Genomic DNA, 23,872 nt, shown 5'->3' on the forward strand with positions numbered 1-23,872 from the left:
TCAAGAAAGATAGATGCAATATGGTTCAGGTAGCATTGGTATATATGCAGGGAGTTTGGATTGGAAATTTGTACAATTAGCATTGTTATTGATGCATGCAACAATTCTGTGGTTCCTAAAAGTGGAGCAGAAAATATAGTGGTCTCTTGAGAAAACACCATCATGTGGCATCAAGGACATGGACTTATTGGAGAGAAGGGCCTTTAAATATTGCATGGTAGAAGGTATGTCTAATTGTTCTTTGGGTTTTGATTTCTGTTAACATTGTGTATATCAGAAGAAATATTGGGTGAGTTTCCACTTTGATGCTAAGAGGGAGAAATGCCTATTAGAGCTTGTGCACAATTATGTGTTTGGACCTATGTTAGGTTGATCACTCGGTAAGTATATGTACTGTGTCTCATTTATAGATGACTTCTCAAGGAATACATAGATGTATTTCCTCAGGAAGAAATCTAAAGTCTTTGACAGGTTTAAATAATTTAAGGCTTTAGTGGAAAATCAGACAGAGAAGAAGATGAAGGTGTTAAGAACACATAATGGTGGAGAGTTCTGCAAGAAGTAATTCGAAGAGTTTTGTAAGTAGTGTGGTATAGCACAGTAAAATACTACTTCATACACACCTCAGCTAAATGGAGTTGTTGAAAGAATGTAAAAGATGTTGATGGAAAATGAAAGAATCATTCTCAGTGGCATTAGATTAGGGGAGGAATTATAGGGAGAGATAGTGGATACTCCATGCTACCTATTTAACACATCACCTTCATCAATGTTGGAGGATAAGACTGCACATGAGGTATGGACTGGTACGAAACCCTCTCTCTCAAATCTTAGGGTATTTGGATATGATGCATATGTGCATGTTCCAAAGGAGAAAAGAACCGAGTTGAATAGTAAATATGAAAGGTGCCACTTAAATGGGTATAAGGATGATTTAAAATGTTACAAGCTTTGGAACCCAGAAATAAGGAAGGTTGTGTACAACCGAGATGGGGTGTTTAGAGAAGTAAAAGATGTTATTAAACATGAAGTGATACATATTTATGCATAATAAAATCAATGTAATAGATTCATTCAATATAAAACGATTGTTACTAGAAAAAAATGATAATATTGGTTGAACAATAATCTATTATGATTCTAAAACATTTTTGTAAGTTATTGCATATTCATTTAGAGGTTAAATTTTTTTTACATGAAAAATTAACTTTACGAGAGTAAAAGCTACATTATATAAAAAAAAATTATTTTGTTCATAAAATTAAATTAAACTATATAGATAAAAATCAGTTATTATTTTAGTTGATTAAACATAATAATAATAATTTAGAATTTAATATTAAGCTTTATAATATATATATATATATATATATATATATATATATATATATATATATATATATATAAGTTTATTATATGAATATCAATATTGACATATAACCAACTACATTAGTTTAATTAAATTTCAATATATTTAGGTATAATTTAACCTAATAGATTTATTCAATTAAATTAATAGATTTATTTAGTTAAATTAATATATTTATTTAATATAAATCTATTGCATAGTAATATATTTTATAATAGTAAAATCAATGCAATAAATTCGTTTAATATAAAATTAATGTAATAGATTTTAGAATATTCCATAAATTTGCAATGGACACAATTTCAACATAAAATAATACATTTGCAATGTAATAAAATCTAGAATATAAAATCAATGTAATAGATTCAATATAAAATCAATGTTCTAGATTCTATAAATTTAACATAATAAAATCTACTTTATATATTTTTTGTAAAATCTATGTGATAGATTCAATATAAAATCAATGTTATAGATGCAATATAAAATCAATGTTGTAGATTTATTGAATATTAATCAATGTAATAGATTCTATATTTTGAAATGGACATAAAAAGAGGAAATGGACCCTAAATAAATAGGCATACATATTAATAGATTTATTCAATACAAATCTATTGCTTAGAAATATTTTAGGTAGTGATTGCATTAGATTTATATTAGATGTCTTCTAATATGTCTATTAATTAATATCCATATTGATGTTTAATATTAATATGAAACATCAATATCTATGTTAATTAATATTAATATTAATATTATTAATATTATTATTATTATTATAGATATTAGTGTTAGACGTAGAAACTTATATAAAAATATATTTTGCATCTATACATTAATGTGATGCATGTAAATATTTTTATTAAACATTACGCTTAATAAATTTAGGTTTATTTAGCTTCAGTGATGTTAGGCTTAAAATATTTGGTATTTTTATATCATTTGGTCGATGTAGCATTAGGTTATTTTATAACAAGAGGTTTTGAAGTTTAAGTTTTTTAACATTAAAAAAATTGGTTTAATGTTAATATTTATATTGAAAATAAAAATTTGATATTGATATTAAAAATATATTAATAGAAACATTATAACATCGATATTAAACATAGACATTAATATAAACATAAATATAGGTTTACTAACGTTAATAGAGAATAGGTTTATTAAATTGTGGAATTTTGTTCACTATTGTAATAATGTTATTATCTCTCATTTGATTTTATACAATGTGTATATGTGAAGTTTTTTTGTATGTGAAGATGGTAAATCATATATGTATATTACTTTTAATTTTATTCAACATTAAATTATTTTTTTGATATCAAATGTGTTTTTCTTTTTTATGTTGGGTGATTTCATTGTTTGTTCATGGATCCAGTGCTTTGGAGTTGTCATCCATTTGAAATTCATGAAATTGTATTCGTTTGGTTCCCATTATGAGTTGCGATAAAGTTTAGCACTATTTGTACGTAATGGAAGACTGTTTTGCAAAACCATTATTTCTTATTGCGTTGCAAGAATGTCTCTAATAAATAATTTGGATTTATGGTTCCTTTCCTTAATAATGAAGATAATTATTTTGCTACTAAATACGTTAATTAGAATGGACACATATCTCATTTTCATTTGTGATTCATAGATTCAAGATACAAATTAGAGTCTACTATTGGAGCAATGGTGGCTTTATCCTTACCACCAAAATTCTCCCATACACATAGCTATTGTGTAATGAATCTATTTAAAAAGGAATTTAAAAACATATGGCCAATATGAATTGGAGACTAGGGATTCTTTTCGTTGTTGAAAAATGTAACCAGTAGAAAATATGTCTAGGTTGTTCTAAAAGATATGTATGATAGAATGCAGTCTATTATGTTTGCAGTAGCCTTGATAGGGTTTGGGCAAGGGATGATCTTCCATTTGGTGGCAATTCACCCCCTAAGAATGGAGTTATTTATAAAAGTAATTTTTTTGGCTCAATCTGGACAAGGACTATGAAGATTATCATAAGTATGGGTATACAATCTATTGGTTTGGTGTAATAAAAAATGAATGGTTTTTTCATTTGTTCCAAGCACTCACATATGGTGTATGTCGTTAGCAATATACATGAATCAGTTGATATTCTTTATAAACGATGGCTCCACTTCTGTATGATCAATTGAAGAATAAGATCATTTCCAATTCGGTCGACCGTGCGTTGAAAGAAGAATTGACTGCTTTGACAATGATTGGGGCTTCAAATGGAAGTTGTTGGAAGAAATTTCTATAGATATAAATAGGAAATGTCGTGGTTATCTTCCACTTCGAAGTTCCATGGTGTGGTTCTTATGTGCAACTGTAGTAAAGTTCCTTTTCTATTATATGACATGATGATTGGCATTTGTTTCCAACAAATATTGATAATTAAACTAATCCATAGATGTATGGGTTTTGGTATCCAACACTCGAGGATTGCAATCATTTGATTTAGTATGGAATTTTTTTTGCAATTTCTCCCCGTATGGATTCTGTTGATGACATTCAATCATTAGATATGGATATGGATTCTTAGTCTAATAATATTGTTAGGAGTTCTTATAAATATTTTCATTTTAGATACTCTCTGTGGTTGTGGAAAATATTTCCATTTTTTTTACTTTACATACTTTGGGTCTGTATCCTAATACTTTAAAATTACACTTGTATGGATCTTTATATGGCTCCCTCTAAAATTTTAGGAATGTGTATGTATCAGATGTTGGATATTTAATCACATTGCAATTCGTTGGAAAATATTTCATATTGTTTCCCCTAACGTTTTCTTAATTACATGTAAATGTGTTTGCATGTTATGCATTTTTATTTGTTTGTGTAATTATAATTGCTATGAGTTCGGTTATACATGTTATTTGTATTAGTTTTTCTCATTGATTCTCAAACAATGTTATATCTTTATGTGCATTTTAATATTTGCATTTAGATTTTGATAGTATATAATTCTTTTAGTATTGTGTCCCAATTGTATGGGTTTCTCGTTTTGGTTCTAATATGATAAATGAAAATTTAGCCTTTTTTGTTTAAGCCATTTGGAAAAAGTCATTTTTGTTTTTAGCCATATGGAAGAAGCCTTATACATTTTGATAAGTTTATATGGTTGGAAAGAATAACATATACACTTTTTACGTTTTTCTACAATTGCCAAAAAAAACTTTTGCCTTTTTCATTCTTTTGTGTTTGTTTATATTAGATATATGCTATGTTCCTTATTTATGGTTCCATAATAAATATGTTGTTATTCATTGTAGAACACTTCCCATTGATAGTTCATTGTCAAAATATGCTCCTCGTCAGCATAATTTTGTTGTTCGATGCTCTCCTGAAAATCTTCCTAATCTTGGGAAACATCTTGCTATCAGGAAGAACATCATGTCGATAACATGGATGCAAATGTCCACCCTAAAACTTATGTGTTTGAAATTTCATGTCTCGAGAAAGGCCAAAGGTTGAAAAACATCCATGGTGGAGGTAATGATGAAATTGTATGTGATGATTTGGATGATAGTTTAATTGGCCATTTCTTTGATAATTTGGAGGTAGTTTCTTGAAACATAGGATATTCCAATCTCCCCTTATCAAATTAATGTGGTCCCGCCAAGAGAATCGATTGTCCTTGATAGCATTTCGTGTGGAACAATGGAGGTAACATAATGACATTTTGATTTTTGCTGCAATAGTGGTTGTTTTATTACATTCCTCTACTTACAAACTTCTTTTTTACTAAACTTATAATCTATTTTCTTCTCTTGGAATAGGATACAACTCATTTTAATAGAGGTCTAGAAATTAATCCCCCAAGCGTTCCATCTACTAATATGAGAAGACAAGATGAAGCCTGTCATAACCCTCCTGTAGATTCCCCTCGACGATCCAATTGCCAATCTAATGTAAATGTTCAATGTAATTGATTTGTTTTTCATTTTTTGAATTTATAGTTGGTTGTGAATTCAATTTTATGGCATATTTTATTTTCTTCGAACATCACACAATTCACTTCCAATAGAGGCATACAAATTAGCTTCATAGATGTTCCATCTATTGATGTTGGAAGTGAAGAGGAACCATCTCATAAAATTCATCCACATCGACAAGCAAATGTAAATGTTGAGTGAATTTGATATTTTTCTCATTTTTTCATTTAGAGTTAGTTGGAAATTGTATTTTATAACCTTTTTATGGAAAAAACATGATTTCATCTAATCAGGTTGGAGAGTTGGAATCCAAAACATCAAATTGTAAAACTAATGTAAATGTTCAATGCATTTTATTTGTTTTCAATTTTTGAATCTTTATTTTTTGGACATTTAGTTTTATAATGTATTTTATTTTGTTGAAACATGAAACAACCCATTTGAATAGAGGCATAGAAACTAACTCCCCAAATGTTCCATGTGTTATCACTCATAATTTTAATTAGAAGTTATCAGAAGAAGGAAGAAACCGAGGTAACCACAAACCAATCTTTTAAGTATAGGCTCTAGGCAACCTATGACTCAAAGAGGACTCTCTCTATATAATTTAGCTTTGTTTCTTATGGAATTTTAGGCTAGTTCTTAGCGTTCCTTGGGGTTTTGGTTTTGATTTGAAGGTTGGGTGGTGGAATTCTTAGAGCAGATGGATAGAGCTAGGTCTTCAAGCCATTGGGCTATGGAGTCAACAAATGGATAGCAGGACTAGACCACTTCATTAAAGGGGTTGACAGGGCAGGTTAGCAGAGAAAAATGCAAATATTTAGGCGTAATTGGTGAAGTAATTATAACCAAGGTGAAAGGGCACTTAAGAATCCTTAGACTAGGATCATAATGAAGAAAAAAGGATAATCATGAACAAAGGGAAATTAAGAATCCTTTGCTATAGATCACAAGAAGTCACCTAAGCTAAGGAGAAATCAAGAATTCCTTAACCTAGACTTGTGAAGAAAACATATAATAATGCATAACAGTCAAGATAGAGTGCATTTAAGAAATTTCTGAAATATCATTCCATGTTATAACATTTAGATTTTAGAGATACATAAAATATTATGGGAAAAACTTGAAGAAAAACAACATTGAACATGAGAGAATACTTATTTGTATTTCTCTTTACACAAGAATCCTATAAAATATCTGATCTTTATTCCTTAATCCAGCAAGCCAATCCAGTCATTGATACAATAGAATTTTTGATTTGAGAGAAAAAGTCTATAGAAATGTTTTGGAATCCACCCTACATACTTCAAATTGTGAAGTATTTATGCAAAAACTTATTACAAAATATCTCAAAACAACTTGAGATTTATTCTAGGAAATACAAATATCTTCTAGCAAGAAGATAGAGACATCTAATGAACTGTTTCTTCCTGTCCCTTTAATTATGGTTGTGCTGGCCTTTATGGTTGAGGTGTAGCCCTTTATGCTGGTTGATAGTTGTGGCATTTTTATGCTGGAGTCTTCCTAACTTTGATCTTTCATCTGATACTCTTTGACCCTGGTGTGTTGTTTTTACCTGTTTCACTCCGTTGCCTTCATTCTTACTGCACAGTAACTTTCAACTGTTTATTTATCACGGTAAATCTGTCATTGTCTCCGACCATTCTGCATCTGGTAATTTCGCATTTACCATTCTCCTGTAGATTTCATCAGCCTCAGTATATTTTTCAAAATTTGGCTTGGTGAGAAAAAGATGTTTGATTTCATGTTCCAGGAAAAACAAGTTTTCAAAAGTGTCATACAAGACTTTCCCTATTGGTAATGCCCTTATGGATGAAGAGTTGGCTTGTTCCTTAGCCAATTGTCTGAGTTTGTTGCCATAGTCCAATTGTGTCATGAGTTTATCATTGATGACCATAGGACTGGGCAGACCTTTCTCCCTCAAAATCTAAAATTTAGCCATGAATTTATTAATGACTACCTGCATATTGTGGCACTTTTCTTCCAAATTAAGCATAAGGTTCATTTTGGAAAGGACCTTCCTTATTTCCAAAACAATAGCAGTCCTGTCTTCTATATTTAGCTCTTAGAGCTCATATTTATTCTTGCTATTGAGGAAGTGGATGAGTCTATTTGCATCCTTTGGATTATTTCACAACTCCTCCTTTACTTTCTGGATAGCTTCTGTAGCTATCTTTACTAGCTCTGTTTGCTAAAAAATAACTTGGATTGATGGCCAAATATCATTGACAGAGTCAATGATATTGGCCCACAACATTTCCTTGGTTTGTCCAAGTGGCTTCTGAAGCGTTAAATTCTTTTCCAAGATTTTGATCCTCTCACCCATTCTCTGGGCTCTTTTTATTTCTTCTTTCTGCTTGAGTTGGGCAAGTTTGCAGTCAGTTTCCAATCTTGCCACCTTTTCTTCAATATTTTCATCACTATAGCCTAGATATACATATCTTCCATGACTTTCACAAGTTTTGCTGCTTTATTCCTTGGTGCACCTGCTACTGTAGTAGATTCTAATGTTACTGGCAATGCTGTTAAAGGTGGAGCTGTGGGTGCCAGTGATGCTACCAGTGTAGAAGGAACTACTGTGGATATCGTGGGGATGACCATTCTGGAAGTTGTGGCCAAGTCACTTTTCTTCGATTGAATTAAAGTGTCCAACTCCTTCTCTGTCTCCTTGAGTTGATCATTCAGCTTCAGGACCAAGTCCATGAGCTCTTCATGTCCTTGTTGGGCTTCTAGGACCTCTAATGTTTGTGGATGATGCAACTGGGGTGCCTTTAGCTGCTTCTTGAGTGCAGTGATATCATCATTTTTCTTCTTAATTAGCTTCTCTGTGGGTTTTATATCCTTTAGATCGTGTCCCAATTCAATTACTAACTCCTATAAGGACTTGATTCTTGTGTCCTTGGCCTGTGAGGAGGCCTTTTCCAACTGGAATTATGCAGATATGTTGTTTAAGGATTTCTGTAGTTGGTGGGCAGTTGTGGCCTTTCCAGGCATGGTGGATTATTTCATCTTCCCTGTTTGCTTGTGTAGCTCAATTTGGTCTATGGGATGGATATCCCTTGCCAGTACTTCAAAATCTACTTTCTTGAAATCTGAGGTTGTTTTTGGCTGTTGAGTTGTAGGCTTGATAGAAGTCATCTGCATTTTCCCCTATTTGATATCAAAGGCCAACATTAGCCTGGTTTGATTGGTAGGGGTCATCATCAGGTACTGGGCATAAGTTTGGACCTTAAGCTTCTCATTCCTTGCTTTTGTTTCCCTATACCTTTCCTTGATGTCTTGGTCTTTGTCAGTAGGCATACTGAAGGAAGATACGTCAAGACTGAGCTTCCTTTCCAACCCTTGAGTTTGTGATGTGGAGGGTGTGCCTTCTGATGGGGTGATGGGCCTGCTACTGTTTCCTATTATGCTGGTGACTTCTGTTGTTTCCTCTCTGTATTCCTGTCCAGAGATAGGATTCACTCTCTGTCTTTTTGCTTGGCTTGTATTTGCATAAGTCTGTGAAGTGGTCCTTGTTGATGTGGTGGCCTCCTCCCTACTTCTTTTTAGGTTCTTCTCCTCATTTAGAGGAGTTTTCACAACTGAGGGGGTACTCATGGTTCTCTTTGGTATGCTTGATTTCTCTGGCCTGTCTGACTGTTCTGGCCTGTCCCACTGCTATGCCACCTGCAGGAAAGAACCCTCATCAAGTTGTTTTTCAAGATTGATTAGAGCATTCTCTATATCTATTTTGGTGCTGTCTTGATCAACTAGGGTTCCGTCCACCCATTCTTATTGGTTGGCATAGGCTTCAATCTTAGGTATGGGATGCTGAATAAAAGGTCCCAGCTTGACCTTTTTCCTCTTCTTGGTGATGAATTCGAAAGGGTCATATCTCCAAACAATACTTCTCTAGAACTTCATCTTCTGTAGTATCAAATCTGCCTCTTTCCGAGCCTCCCTAGAGTTACATATGAAGGGGCCTAGTTGGTCTTTTATTTTGAAATTGGCCTTATTATTGGCATTTACAAAGTTTATCTCATCTGCATTGATAATTTTCCTATAATATTCTAATGCAAACAACCTCATAGGGAGGTATCTTGGAAATTTGTATGGTGCAAGCATGGAACCATATATCCTGATTTTTGTGTGGTTCTGGTAAAGGTACCAGTCACCCACTATGGTCTTCTTTGATAGTTGAAGGACTCTCTTTATTTCTGGACTGATTCTTGGAGGAGGGTTTCCAGTCAACATTGTCATAACTAGATGTACAAATAAGTCAATGAAGTCTGAATAAAAGTATGGAGACTGATACTCATGGATTGATGGGGTCCAAAATATGAGTGACCTGGGTTGACCCTTGGTGTCAAGCTTCTGAAGGGTGAATGGAAACTTATCTGACTCATAATATAAGAACATATGGTATAAAACTGAAGAGTATTTGAAGACCCTTTCATTCCCCATTCTTGTGAACTACTCATGCATCCTATCAGCTATGAATGTGGCAAAGTCATAATGGGGTATAGATGGACATGAAATCCAGGATAATTTCATCAATATACTCACTTGTGGAGTAATCAAAAACACAAGATATCATGGCTACAATACTTCGGCCCCAAGGGGAAAATATAGTTGCTACATATAGAGGGGGGTCTTTAGGGAGGTGCTTCTCTTCTCTGATGAAGGCTTGGAGAAATTGGGCCAATTTTGCAGAGATGAGTCTGTGATATAAGTCCAACAGATCTCCAATTGAGAGGAGAGTTAGGTTTGGCCATGGTTGGAGCTGCAGCATTTGATTTATAAACTCAGCAGTGATGGTGAAAAGGACCTTCTCGTTATGAGATATGATGGTTTTGTGACTTGAGATGTAACAATCATGGCACATGTGCACAATTTCAGGAAAAATGTAGACTTGGGGGAACTGGTAGTTGGGCAAATTTGACTCCCAAATGTCAATTTCATTAGCCTGGTTCAGGAACTTGTCCCTACTTTGGCAATGTATTTTGAGCAGGAGCTTTATGATAGTTGTATATTTTATCTATAAATCTTTATCAACTAGGGGAAGGTGGTCCAGGTCTAAATGGGGTGTAGAGATGGGTCCCACATCCATAGAAATTGGGACAACCATACTCAGTTCTTGTGGATTTGAGTATGGGGGGTAATTTAAAGGTTTTTAGGGCAACGATGTTCTACAAGAAGTAGGCTTGAGCTCTTGAGTATTTTTAATTAATTTTAACTTAACTAAAAACACTCAACAATTGGTTACTTTGAAATTGACAGGGTATTTGGTGAATTCTGGTTTAAGTACCTGGAACTAGGGTGAATTGGCTCTTAGCAAGGTGGTTGGTGACTGCAAGTGGTCGAATGGGCTTTGTATAGGCTACAAGGCCGACTGGGTTGTTTGCAACGTCTTTGGAGCGAAATTGTACATGGGTTGACATATTCGACATTTGCAAGTGTCGTGCACGCATACAAGGGCTTGCAGATGAAAATTCAGCGAAAACAAAAATTTTGGGGCTTTTGGCTTTTATACGCAAAAATTTATTTTTTGGCGGGTATGGGGTGAATAGTGATTAATTTGTCATGTAGCGGGAGGGTGGTAAGTGCTTCATTTCGCACCGCTTTTGGGCATTCGGTGGTATTTGGGAATGGCTGCCCGATTCCACTCATCGAATGACACATAGCATTGGGGCAAGGGGGAAACCACTTTATCGGGTGGGTAAAGGACGGACGTCGGGTTGGCCCAATATGGATGAGAGTCGTCGAATGAGGAGGGGGACGCTTGCATGGTGATCAGGTGGAGAAGCTGTGCGGAGGCTAGTGGGGGGCTCTACGGGCACTTAATTATGACAATATTAGGTTTAATAATGGCTTAAAGTGAGATTAGGCCATCGGGATAATTAACGGAGGATTAAACGGGGCTTTATTAACTTGGTTGAAGATCAACCAGTTAAAGGTTTTGGTTGAGTTCTAAGGTGAAAATCATAGTTTATAATTAGACTGGGGTGTAGGGTTAATTTGTTCATAGGAGTTAAATATATATGGGAAATTGGACTTTTATCGGGATTTAATATATTAAAGTTAGTAATTAATATAAAAAATGGGCAGAGAAGGGAAAACACTAAGCAAAATGCTTTTTTGTGAATTACATGTTTTTCACATATTTACATTAATACTTAGGGTAAAGACTTTTTGTGGGTTTTTTGGTATGAAAAGTCTTTTATATGGGGGGGGAATTGCTTCTCCTAGGAAAAAAGTGTTTCAACCTTAGGAAAAAGGAGTATTATTAGGAAAAGGAATGAACTAAAGGGGGGGTGAACTTTTATGAGCAGAATCTAGTACTTGATATCCATAAGTTTTTGAGTCGAGGGTCCGGTCCCTCCAAAAGTCATAGAAATGCTCCGAGCCTCTTTGACTTAAAGGTTTTAAGTACTTTGAACATTATTATGGGAAATGAGTTAAGCAAAGAGGTGAAATGAATGGGGGAAGTTAATTAATTGACTTTGAAATCAATTTGTGATCTGAATTTGAAACTACTTGAAAATGCTTAGCAAGGTATTCAATTCAATAAATATACTTGTGCAAATGATGTACATGTCTTGCAGCTAAAAACAAATGATTTTTGGTGCAGTTTATAACCCTTTTATGTGTAGTAGGATTAATTCATTTATCTGTTTAACATACTAAAATAGATTTGTTCTGAAAGAAAACTCAACCACAGATGCAATAGAATATGATGAAGCAGTTCACCCCTACTGGGCTACATCTGCTGGGTCCAAGGCAATGGGCATGTCCGTGATTTGATTAAAAGCTCAAAATGATTATACAATTGAATACAAGCCTTAACAGGTGAAATGGACTGTAAAAATGGATTCAGAATGCTCCAATTAGTCAGGAATGACTACGGTTTCTCATCCAATGGGTACCTGCAACCCAATACAGCTCTCACAATGCTGGGCCCTAGTGGCTCGTAGAACTTCCATGGAGAAAAAACACCTGAAAGCGACCTTTGATTTCTCTCTAACATATCCTAATGGCTTCATAATCATCTGATTAGTCAAAATAAATAAAAAAATTCGTCTCAAAAGGCCTTTCCTAGCCAAAGTTATGGCTCATTTACTCCACTACCTGTCTGGCCCTGAATTGACTCCAGTTAACTAAACTTATAGAGTTCAGGCTTCTGTGATCCATATCAAGTTTGTGAGAGATTTTTCGGCGAAAATCACATGGAATACCATTTGTCGACGCGTTTCGAACCAACTAGTGTGGTTCATCGTCAGGACAAGTTGAAGAAATAGATCCAGCCTAGCAAGTTAAATAGTCTGAGCAGAGCCTCCAACGGCTAGTTTGACTCTAGGACCGGGGTCAAAATTATTTTATTAATTTAATTAGTAATCTCTGGGATCAATATATAAATATATAAAATTTTAATGGGTATTTAGTTCAAAAAATATTATAAAAATTATAAGTTAATTAGTATTTAAAGGAAATCTAGTTAAATAAAGGACCTTATAATATATGAATAAATTGAATAAATATAAAATAATTTTACTTAAAAGAATTATTAAAAATTATAAGTTAATTAGTTATATAAAGGGCATTATAATATCAGAATAAAATAAAGTAATATTAAAAGGATGCTAGGTTAGTTAGAAAAATATTTAAAAAGTATAAGTTGATTAGAATTTAACTGGAAAATTAGTTATGTAAAGGACCTTATAATAAATTATAAAATATATATATATATATATATATATCTCTCTCTCTATATATATATATATTTATATATTATATAAATTAGTTGAAAAGGACCTTATATTTATAAAATTAAAAGAAAGTTAGTACCAAAGGAAAATAAAATAAAATCAAATAAAAAAATTAAAAACTAAAAAAAAAAAAAAAAATTAAAATAAAATAAAATAAAGATAATAATAATAATAATAAAAATAAAAATAAAATAAAAAAATAAAAATAAAAATAAAAAAACAACCAAGGAGGAGGGTGGAAAAACGACTAGGAAGGGAGTGTTGGGACCCAACACCTAATGATTTTCCAGCCATCCTCCCTATTGAGATTGCTTGGCCTCTTTTCAATCTCAAGCGCTTCCCTAAATTTACGATGATGGAAATGTGAAACCTTAGCAATAACACTAGCCTCTTCAATACAAACATGATGATTGGTTTTCTTAGCATGTTCAGCTAAAGCGGAAGACTTAGCTCTCCTATGCTTAAGGTCCGCTGCATGCTCGCTAATCCTTTGATTAATGGAGCGACCAGTCTCCCCAATATAGGGGGTCCCACAGGAACAAGGGATCATATAAACACCTTTCATATCCTTAGGGTCGATAGGATCCTTCACCGATCTGAGGGACATACAAATGGTGTTCAGGGGCCTAAAAGTCACAGGGATACTATGCTTCCTGAGAATCCTTCCAATTCTATCAGTGACCCCCTGAACATACAGAATATGGACACCTGGAATTCGTTCCTTTGGTTCCCTTTTAGTCAGAGAATTCTTGGAAGCTTTAAGGAAAGCCTTCTCACCCATGTATCTACTATAACCATTCTCAACAAAGACATCAAGTATTAATGTTAAAGCTTAAGCCCTTAGTCGGTCATACGGAGTCCTTCGTAAAGGACTCTACTTCCTTTATTGAAGAACTCAAGGACATTAAGCTTGAACCTGGGGACATTCTTGTTAATTTTGATGTTGTCTCCCTGTTCACTTGCATCCCTATTAATGAGGCCATGGAGGTGATCAACCGCCTAACAGATCCTGACACGGCTAGGTTGGTTGAGATTTGTCTCACCTCCACCTTCTTTAGTTTTGAGGGAGAGTTCTTCGAGCAAACCTGTGGGGTTGCGATGGGCTCCCCCCTTTCCCCTGTTGTTGCTAATCTGTTTATGGAGGATTTTGAGTCCAAGGCTCTGAACTCTTTCCGGCTTTTGCCAAAGCTGTGGAAAAGGTATGTGGATGACACCAATGTCATCTGGTCTCATGGCCAGGTTGAGCTTGATCTCTTCTTTGATCATCTCAACAATCAATCCTCAGCCATTAAGTTCACTAAGGAGCAGGAAGTTGATGGATGCCTTCCATTCCTTGATATTCTTATTTCTAAGAATAGTGATGGTTCCCTCGCCCATCAAGTTTTTCGGAAGAAAACTCATACGGAGCAGTATCTTCATGCCAGTTCCCACCATTTCCCGGCTCAAAAGATGGGTGTTCTCAATACCCTTGCTACTCGGGCCCTAAGGATCTCAGACAAGAAGAGCTTTGAGAAAGAAAAATCCCATCTGCTTGATGTCTTTGTTGAGAATGGTTATAGTAGATACATGGGTGAGAAGGCTTTCCTTAAAGCTTCCAAGAATTCTCTGACTAAAAGGGAACCAAAGGAACGAATTCCAGGTGTCCATATTCCGTATGTTCAGGGGGTCATTGATAGAATTGGAAGGATTCTCAGGAAGCATAGTATCCCTGTGACTTTTAGGCCCCTGAACACCATTCGTATGTCCCTCAGATCGGTGAAGGATCCTATCGACCCTAAGGATATGAAAGGTGTTTATATGATCCCTTGTTCCTGTGGGACCCTCTATATTGGGGAGACTGGTCGCTCCATTAATCAAAGGATTAGCGAGCATGCAGTGGACCTTAAGCATAGGAGAGCTAAGTCTTCCGCTTTAGCTGAACATGCTGAGAAAACCAATCATCATGTTTGTATTGAGGAGGCTAGTGTTATTGCTAAGGTTTCGCATTTCCATCATCGTAAATTTAGGGAAGCGCTTGAGATTGAAAAGAGACCAAGCAATCTCAATAGGGAGGATGGATGGAAAATCAGTAGGTGTTGGGTCCCAGCACTCCCTTCTTAGTCGTTTTTCCGCCCTCCTCCTTGGTTGTTTTTTTATTTTTTTTTTTTTATTTTATTATTTTTTTTTATTATTTTTTTTTTTTATCTTTATTTTATTTTAATTTTTTTTTTTTTTTTTTTTTGATTTTTTTTTTTTTAGTGTTAATTTTCTCATTTCTTTTAACTTATAAGGTCCTTTGGTACTAACTTTCTTTTAATTTTATAAATATTCCCCCCCTTTTCAATTATATATATATATATATATATATATTTTTTTTTTTTAATTTATTATAAGGTCCTTTACATAACTAATTTTCCAGTTAAATTCTAATCAACTTATACTTTTTAAATATTTTTCTAACTAACCTAGCATCCTTTTAATATTACTTTATTTTATTCTGATATTATAATGCCCTTTATATAACTAATTAACTTATAATTTTTAATAATTCTTTTAAGTAAAATTATTTTATATTTATTCAATTTATTCATATATTATAAGGTCCTTTATTTAACTAGATTTCCTTTAAATACTAATTAACTTATAATTTTTATAATATTTTTAACTAAATACCCATTAAAATTTTATATATTTATATATTGATCCCAGAGATTACTAATTAAATTAATAAAATAATTTTGACCCCGGTCCTAGAGTCAAACTAGCCGTTGGTCAAGTTAGCTGTTGGAGGCTCTGCTCAGACTATTTAACTTGCTAGGCTGGATCTATTTCTTCAACTTGTCCCGACGATGAACCACACTAGTTGGTTTGAAATGCGTCGACAAATGGTATTCCATGTGATTTTCGCCGAAAAATCTCTCACAAACTTAACTAAACTTGTCGGGCAGTTAAGGCCGCCAAAGTTGGCAGGACCGCCAAATTTGGCACCGCCACCAAAAATCCCACTAACTCCGCCTTGACCGCCAATTAACTGCCAGTGAAACCCACGCATGTGACCAGTTGTGGCGGACTTGGTGGTTTGCATCGGATTCGTGCCTAACTGTTTGTTTAACGGTCAATTGGATCGTGATCTCCACCAACATATGACCACTGCCTGTATTGCTAACGGTTACCACCAACCGTCGGGTCTTCACCATGGTTTTCGGGCCTCGGTCTTGTGGATAGGGGGCTGGCCCCCTTGGGGCCCGCCAAAATCCTTTTTGAAACTTTGAATAATGTTTTGACAGAAACTTTTACAAGTTCCCCCCATGGTGCAGTGGTAAATCATTGTGATTGTATGTGGGAGGTCGTGGGTTCGACTCATTGATCCTCCACCAACTTTTATATGCCCACTCGTCCATCTTGGGGCCACGTGGCTGCCTCCGGGCTGCCACATGGCACCCTTTCGTTGGTTGCCCCAAATAAAATATTCTGGGAACATTCTGTAGAATATTCCCTAGAATATTCTAAGGAATATTCTTTGTAATATTCTATTTTTAATTTTCTTTTTTTTTAAAATTCAAAATTAAGGGTTATTGGGAAATTTTCAAATTGACATAACTTTTGCATACAGAGACCATTTTTCGAACCATTCATGGCGCTTGAATCAGGAGGACGAGATCTATCCACTTGTTTAGCTTCAAATTAGTTCTGATCACTTTCATTTTTTAGCATTTTTCGACACTTGGGACATGAGCCCCTGATCACACCTCCCCATTGGGAAGCTTTTGGACCCAAAAAGCCTTCAATTACCTGTTAAAAAGGTGAGGGTACAGCTCCCTCACTCTGTCCACCTCCATCCACTTTGCCTTGTTCGGTTTGCTGCCTTTGAGACCAACCCGAACATAATCAACATTTCCCCTCCTTGAAGTGCGTGTCCTTCTGTCAAGGATAGCATCTTCTTTCAGCTCATCCAAAAATTCTAGTGAGAAATCATCTATAGATGGCAGCTGAATATCACTTTCATGATCAACAATCAAAGGAGGTTCATACAAACGTAAATTCTCCACATTGACAACAGAATACATTTGCATATATGAAGGCAAATCTAGTTGAAAAGCATTATTTCCAACTTGTTTGAGGATTTTGAATGGACCATAATGAATAGGCTTAAGCTTTTTACCTTCTCCTTGCATTCTTTCCTTACTAATGTACAGCCATACCTCATCCCCTTCTTGAAACTTGTGATCGACTCTATGCTTGTCATGTCTCTCCTTGTACTTGCCTTGACTTTTTTCAAGCTGTTCTTGAATTTGTTGATGTATTAGCTGAATTATTTCAATGAACAAGCGAGCTTTGTCAATGTCACTATGTCCCTCAATGGCGACATCCTTCTCAAGAATGAAACCAAGAGGTGATTTTGACAAGTAACCAAAACAAGCTTCAAACAGTGAGGTGTTTGTGGAAGAGTGCTTGGCATGGTTGTAAGCATGTTTTATGTAGTGCAAATGTTCATCCCAAAGCTTTGGATGCTTGCTGCAATAACCTCTAAAGAGGTGCACAATGGTTCTTTTCACTACTTCTGTTTGGCCATCTGTTTGCGGATGGAAAGCAGTACTCTTCTTCAACTTGGTGTCCATCATCTTCCATAGATTGGACCAAAAATTTCCAACAAATCTAGAATCCCTGTCACTAACAATGGAAGTAGGCAAGCCATAATGAACCCATACATGTTGAAAAAATAATTCAGTAGTTTGTTCAGCAGTTATAGTTTTCTTACATGGCATAAGTATACACATTTTGCTGAAACGATCAACTACTACAAAAAGATAATCATGCTGCTTTCTAGACTTTGGTAAACCTCCTACAAAATCCATAGAAACACTCTCCCATGGTCTATAAGGTACCGGAAATGGCGTATATAATCCAATATTTCTATTACTAGGCTTGCTTGTAGCACATAATGAACAACCTCTAATGAACCTTGAAACAAAATCTACCATGTGAGGCCAATAACAATACCTCTGTAGATGTGCTACTATTTTTCTTACATCGAAATGTCCAGCAATAAGAGAAGAATGAGCTTCTCTTATGACACTTAGTCTCTCTACCTGTGGTATACACAACTTGCCCAAATGAAATAGAAAATTGTTATGCAAGTGATAATCATTCTCCTCAACATTATTCCCTTTACTTGAGTTAGTATACACATCTTTAAAATCATCATTAGATGCATACTGTTTTATGTAACTCTCATGTACAATGGAATCATTTTTAACTAAAGTAACAACACCAATAATAGGCCTTGAAAGCATATCATCAACTCTATTGAAAACACCTTTCTTGTACCTTATTACCAAGTGAAACTGTTGGAAGAAGCCCATCCATCTGAAGTGTCGTGACTGTTGTAACTTGTTTTGTGATTGAAAGTACTGTAAGGGCTGATGGTCGGTATGTATAGCTGTTTCTTTGCCCATCAAATAGTGTTTCCACTTTTTGACACTTTGTACCAACGCATACAACTCCTTATCATATGTAGGATAATTTACAACAGCACCATTAAAAGTCTCAGAATGAAATGCAATAGGCTTACCATGCTGTAGAAGAACTGCACCCATGGCGTAATCACTAGCATCGGTTTGAATCTCAAATCGCTGTCTCAAGTCCGGTAATGCAAGGACCAAAGCTGAACTAATCTTCTCTTTCAAAGATTCGAAAGCTTTCTACTGCTTGCCTCCCCATTGGAAAGCACACTTCACACTTGTCACTGCATGCATAGGAGCTGCTATAGAAGAGAAGTTAGAGATGAACTTCCTCCAATATTGAGCTGCACCCAAAAAGCTTCTTACCTCTATAATGGATTTGGGAGTAGGCCAATTGATAATAGCCTCAATCTCAGTAGGATCAATTCTCAAAGCACCTCCTACTACTATGTGTCCCAAATGAACCAAAGAAGTTTTTCCAAATTCACACTTTGACATTTTAAGAAATAACTGATTCTTCTTCAAAACATCAAGTACTTTCCTAACATGCATGACATGATCTTCTTTAGATTTTCTGAAAATTAAGATGTCATCTAAGTAGACAATAATGAAATCATCAAGAAAAGGACGCAAGACATCATCCATTACCCGCATGAAATTTGCAGGTGCATTGCATAAACCAAACGACATCACAAGCCACTCAAAGAGTCCTTGTTTGGTTTTAAAGGCCGTCTTCCAAATGTTGCTTTCTTCAATTCTAACTTGATGATATCCACTGTGCAAGTCTAAGTTAGTGAAATATTGAGCATATTTCAGCTGATCTAACAAATCATCTATCCTTGGGAGTGGGTAATGATTCTTTACCGTTATCTTGTTCAAGGCCCTGAAATCTACACACATGCACCAAGTGCCGTCTTTCTTTGGAATCAGTACAATCGGTGACCCACATGGCGAAGTACTTGGCCTTATGAAACCCTTGTCCAACAAGTCCTTGATTTTCTTCTTAATTTCAGCATTCTCCATGATAGACATGCGATACATGCCTATGTTTGGAAGAGGACAATATGGATGAAAATGGATTTCATGTTGAATCTCCCTCTTAGGAGGAAACCCTGTTGGTTCCTGAAACATCTCATGATGTGCATCAACTACATGATATAAATATGATTTAAGTTTGGGATCACAATTGTCAAATAACTCATGATTCACATCAACCTTAGGCTTGATCATAAGAAGAACAAAATTCTTACTTGAATTGACTAACCTTTTTACCTGTCCCGCCTTTACCATCGCTACATTTGTCTTCTTGCGATGTGCTCTGACTATGTACTCCTTGCCATCTTTGAAAAGATAATATTTATTTTCATGGCAATAGAAGATAGATTTCCTGTCAAATAAGTAAGGACTTCCCAAAACAATTCCTGCTATATCAAACGACACTACATCAAGTTCAATTGTGTCAATAAAATGTGCAGTAACTGCAAAGCACAATATGCACTTTCTTGAGACTTGTAAATTTGCATCCTTGCGTATCCATCCAAGTGGATATGACTTTGGATGTGGAATGGTCTCAAGTTTGATCCGCTTGACCAAGTCTTCTGATATAAGGTTTGCTTGTGACCCACTATCAAAAAGTGTGTCAATCTTAGTATGTTTTGAAACTACCCTCACATGAAACAATTCAATTCTTTCTTCCTCATTAGGAGCTTGTACATGACAGTTTGAGGTACTAGTGCTGGCTTGAGTTTCAATTTCTTTTTCCTTCAAGTTTTTCAAACCCGTAGCTGAAATTTTGGTTTCATCACCTAAATCATCCCCTAAATATTGTGGTGTAGATGTAGTAGCTATAGTTTTCTGTTTCCCTTTGGATTTGTTAAATTGGTTTCCTTTTTTCTGGATGAAGTTTCCAATAGTTTTTCTCTTCATGGCCTGCTTTAGAAAAATGTTTACAGATCACTTTCTCACTCTGCTATTTGATAGATGCATTCTTTTTTCCTTTTCCCTTGGAGGTTTTCTCTCTGTTTTTCCCCTTGGGGGGCTTGTTTCTACCCTCTTCAAATGTGTTTCTTCCCCTAGTCTCTAAATGGGTAGCTTGAACACAAACCTCGTCTAGGCTAGTAGGATTGAACATCAAAGTGGTATGTCTAAGGTAACTATGCAAACCACCTATGCATTTTAGCAGGGTTTCTTGGGTCTGTAAATCTACCCCTAACAAGAGAGCTCTTCTCCTGAATTCTTGGGTATAGTCTTGTACATTCTGACCCTTAAGTTATCCGAAACTTTGCCAATTCATGATGGCTTTCTGCATGTGAGCAAGAGGATAAAATTGTTTTTTAATGGCTAAAAGAAATTCAGTCCATGTTAAGGTGACGTTACCAAATTTCTTGATTTCCTCTTTGGTCTTGGCCTCCCACCAAACCAATGCTGCTCCATCCATTCTCAAAGAAGCCAACTGAATCTTTGTGGCATCATCATGCATATTCTAGATCCTCAAGTAAACTTCCAACTACCCAATCCAGTTGTCAAGCTTTTCTGCATTCACTTCACCATTAAACACAGGTAATTCGAATTTTACATCAAGCTTCAAAAAGGGACTTTTTCTAGAGGATTTATGCCTATGAACTGAAGAAGAAGAAGATGAGGATATAGAGGAAGAAGGGGATGATGGGGGTAGTGGATCACCATTTCCTCCATGTCCTTTCTTTGATTGATCATCATCCTTCTTACCTCCTAAAGAGACCTCTCCTTCATTTCAATGTTTAGACCCTTCTTCAGCCAATCTATCATTTCTTTCCTGGTACAATGTCCTCACCATTTTAGTCAAGTCCAAGAAAGCTTTTCTGAAGACTCTTTCTTCTTCTTTTGGATCCATATCTGCAGGAACTTCTCCTTCCTTTTCAGACATTCTTGAAGCTTATGTCGAGGCTCTTGACGGTGAATCAGAAGGTGGAGATAATGGCACCCTAGCCCTCCTTAATTGAGGATTCTCTCATTCTCTAGTCAATTTTCCTTCCCCTCTCTGAAGTTTTAGCCTGGTAAGCATCAAAACTTGCAAGACAGTCAAAATATCCTTGCACAAAAACAATCAAAAGACAAACTACACCAGAGATTGACTGAAAGAGTGTTTATCTACTATGCAATTGTATAACAAAAGAATTTCGAAGGCTTCCTGGCTCGTTTCAGGCTTCGTCTATAGTTTATTTGACTGCTTTTTATACAAAGAAACAACAAGTCAGCTCTGATACCAACTTGATATGAATTTGAAACTACTTTAAAATGCTTAGCAAGGTATTCAATTCAGTAAATATACTTTTGCAAATGATGTACATGTCTTGCAGCTAAAAACAAATGAGTTTTGATGCAGTTTATAACCCTTTTATGTGTAGTAGGATTAATTCATTTATCTATTTAACATACTAAAACAGATTTGTTCTAAAAGAAAACTCAACCATAGATGCAATAGCATATGATGAAGCAGTTCACCTCTCCTGGGCTACATCTGTTGGGTCTAAGGCTCCCAAATGGGCATGTCTTTGATTTGATTAAAAGATCAAAATGATTGTACAGATGAATACAAGCCTTAACATGTGAAATAGATTGTAAAAATGGATTCAGAACACTCAAATCAGTCAGGAATGACTACTAGTTCTCATCCAATGGGCACTTGCAACCCAATACAGCTCTCACAATACTGGGCCCCAGTGGCTCCTAGAACTTCCACGGAGCCAAAACACCTTCAAACAACCTTTGATTGCTCTCTAACCTATGCCAATGGATTCAAAATCATTTGATTAGTCAAAATAAAAATAAAAAAATCATCTTAAAAGGCCTTTCCTAGCCAAAGTTATGGCTCATTTACTCCACTGCCTGTCTAGCGCTGAATTGACTCCAGTTAACTAAACTTGTCGAGCAGTTAAGGCTGCCAATGTTAGCGGGACCACCAAATTTGGCGCCACCGCCAAAAATCCCGCTAACTTCGCTTTGACCATCGGTTAACTGCTAGTGAAACCCGTGCATGTGACCAGTTCTGGCAGACTTGATGGTTTTCATCAGATTTCGTGCCTAACTGTTTGTTTAACGGTCAATTGGACCATAATCTCCACCGAAATATGACCACCACCTATATTGCTAATGGCTACCACCATCCGTCGGGTCTTCGCCATGGTTTTCAGGCCTCGGTCTTGTGGATATGCGGCTAGCCCCCTTTGGGCTCGCCAAAATCCTTTTTGAAACTTGGAATAACGTTTTGACTGAAACTTTTACAAGTTCTGCCCTTGTGGTGCAGTGGTAAACCATTGTTATTGTATATGGGAGGTCGTGGGTTCGACCCACCGATCCTCCACCAACTTTTATATGCCCACTCGTCCACCTTGGGGCCACGTGGCAGCCTCCGGGCTTGCCACATGGCACCCTTTGATTGGTTGCCCCAAACGAAATATTCCAAGAATATTTCGAGAATATTCTAGGAATATTTTGTGGAATATTCCTTAGAATATTCCAAGGAATATTCCTTAGAATATTCCAAGGAATATTCTCTAGCATATTCTATTAAAAAAAATCAAAATTAAGGGTTATTGGGTGATTTTCAAATTGACATAACTTTTGCATATGGAGACCATTTTTCGAACTGTTCATAGGGCCAGAATTAGGAGGACGAAATCTATTTGGTCATTCAGCTTTGAACCAGTTCTGATCACTTTCATTTTTGAGCATTTTTTGACACTTGGGACATGAGCCCCTGATCAATTTGCATGCTTGATTGTCCATTCATATTTGAAACATATGATGAAAAATGATAATAGGATTTTTGTCTAATCAATCATCATACTTCTGCAACCTTTCTTATACTTACCCATCTACTTATCCTACCACTTTTTCTTCACTTTATTAGGGTGCATTTAAGCTAGCAAACCCTTATCAATATTTTCTTTTCTTTACATAGAAAACTATCTAAATCAAACCTTATATCATCCAAGGGCTCAGATTAACAAGTTGAGCTCCTTTTATTTACTCTACCTATCTAATTATCTGCCAAGATTACACTGTTTGGTCAGATTTTATTCTCTATCTATAAACATGAAATTGAAAACATGAAATAGACAAGCTTAAACATTTTGACTATTCATGGATTGTGGCATAAGTAACAAGCTACACACAATCATTTATTAAACATAAAAAAGTAAATAGTAGTGGAATTTTGACTTGCACACTTTCCATGGTCTCTTTTTTCCTTTGAGGTCCATATATTTCATTTTTTTGTAACCTATTTTCATTCCTTTTGTCCTTTGATTATTATTTTAGGACATACCCTCTTTACATTTTTTAATTTTTTTAATACGGAAA

Source organism: Pinus tabuliformis, chromosome 5_2, assembly GCF_031772625.1.
Source record: "Pinus tabuliformis cultivar Carrire ecotype Pingquan chromosome 5_2, CPIR1, whole genome shotgun sequence".
NCBI classification, from domain to species: Eukaryota; Viridiplantae; Streptophyta; class Pinopsida; order Pinales; family Pinaceae; genus Pinus; species Pinus tabuliformis.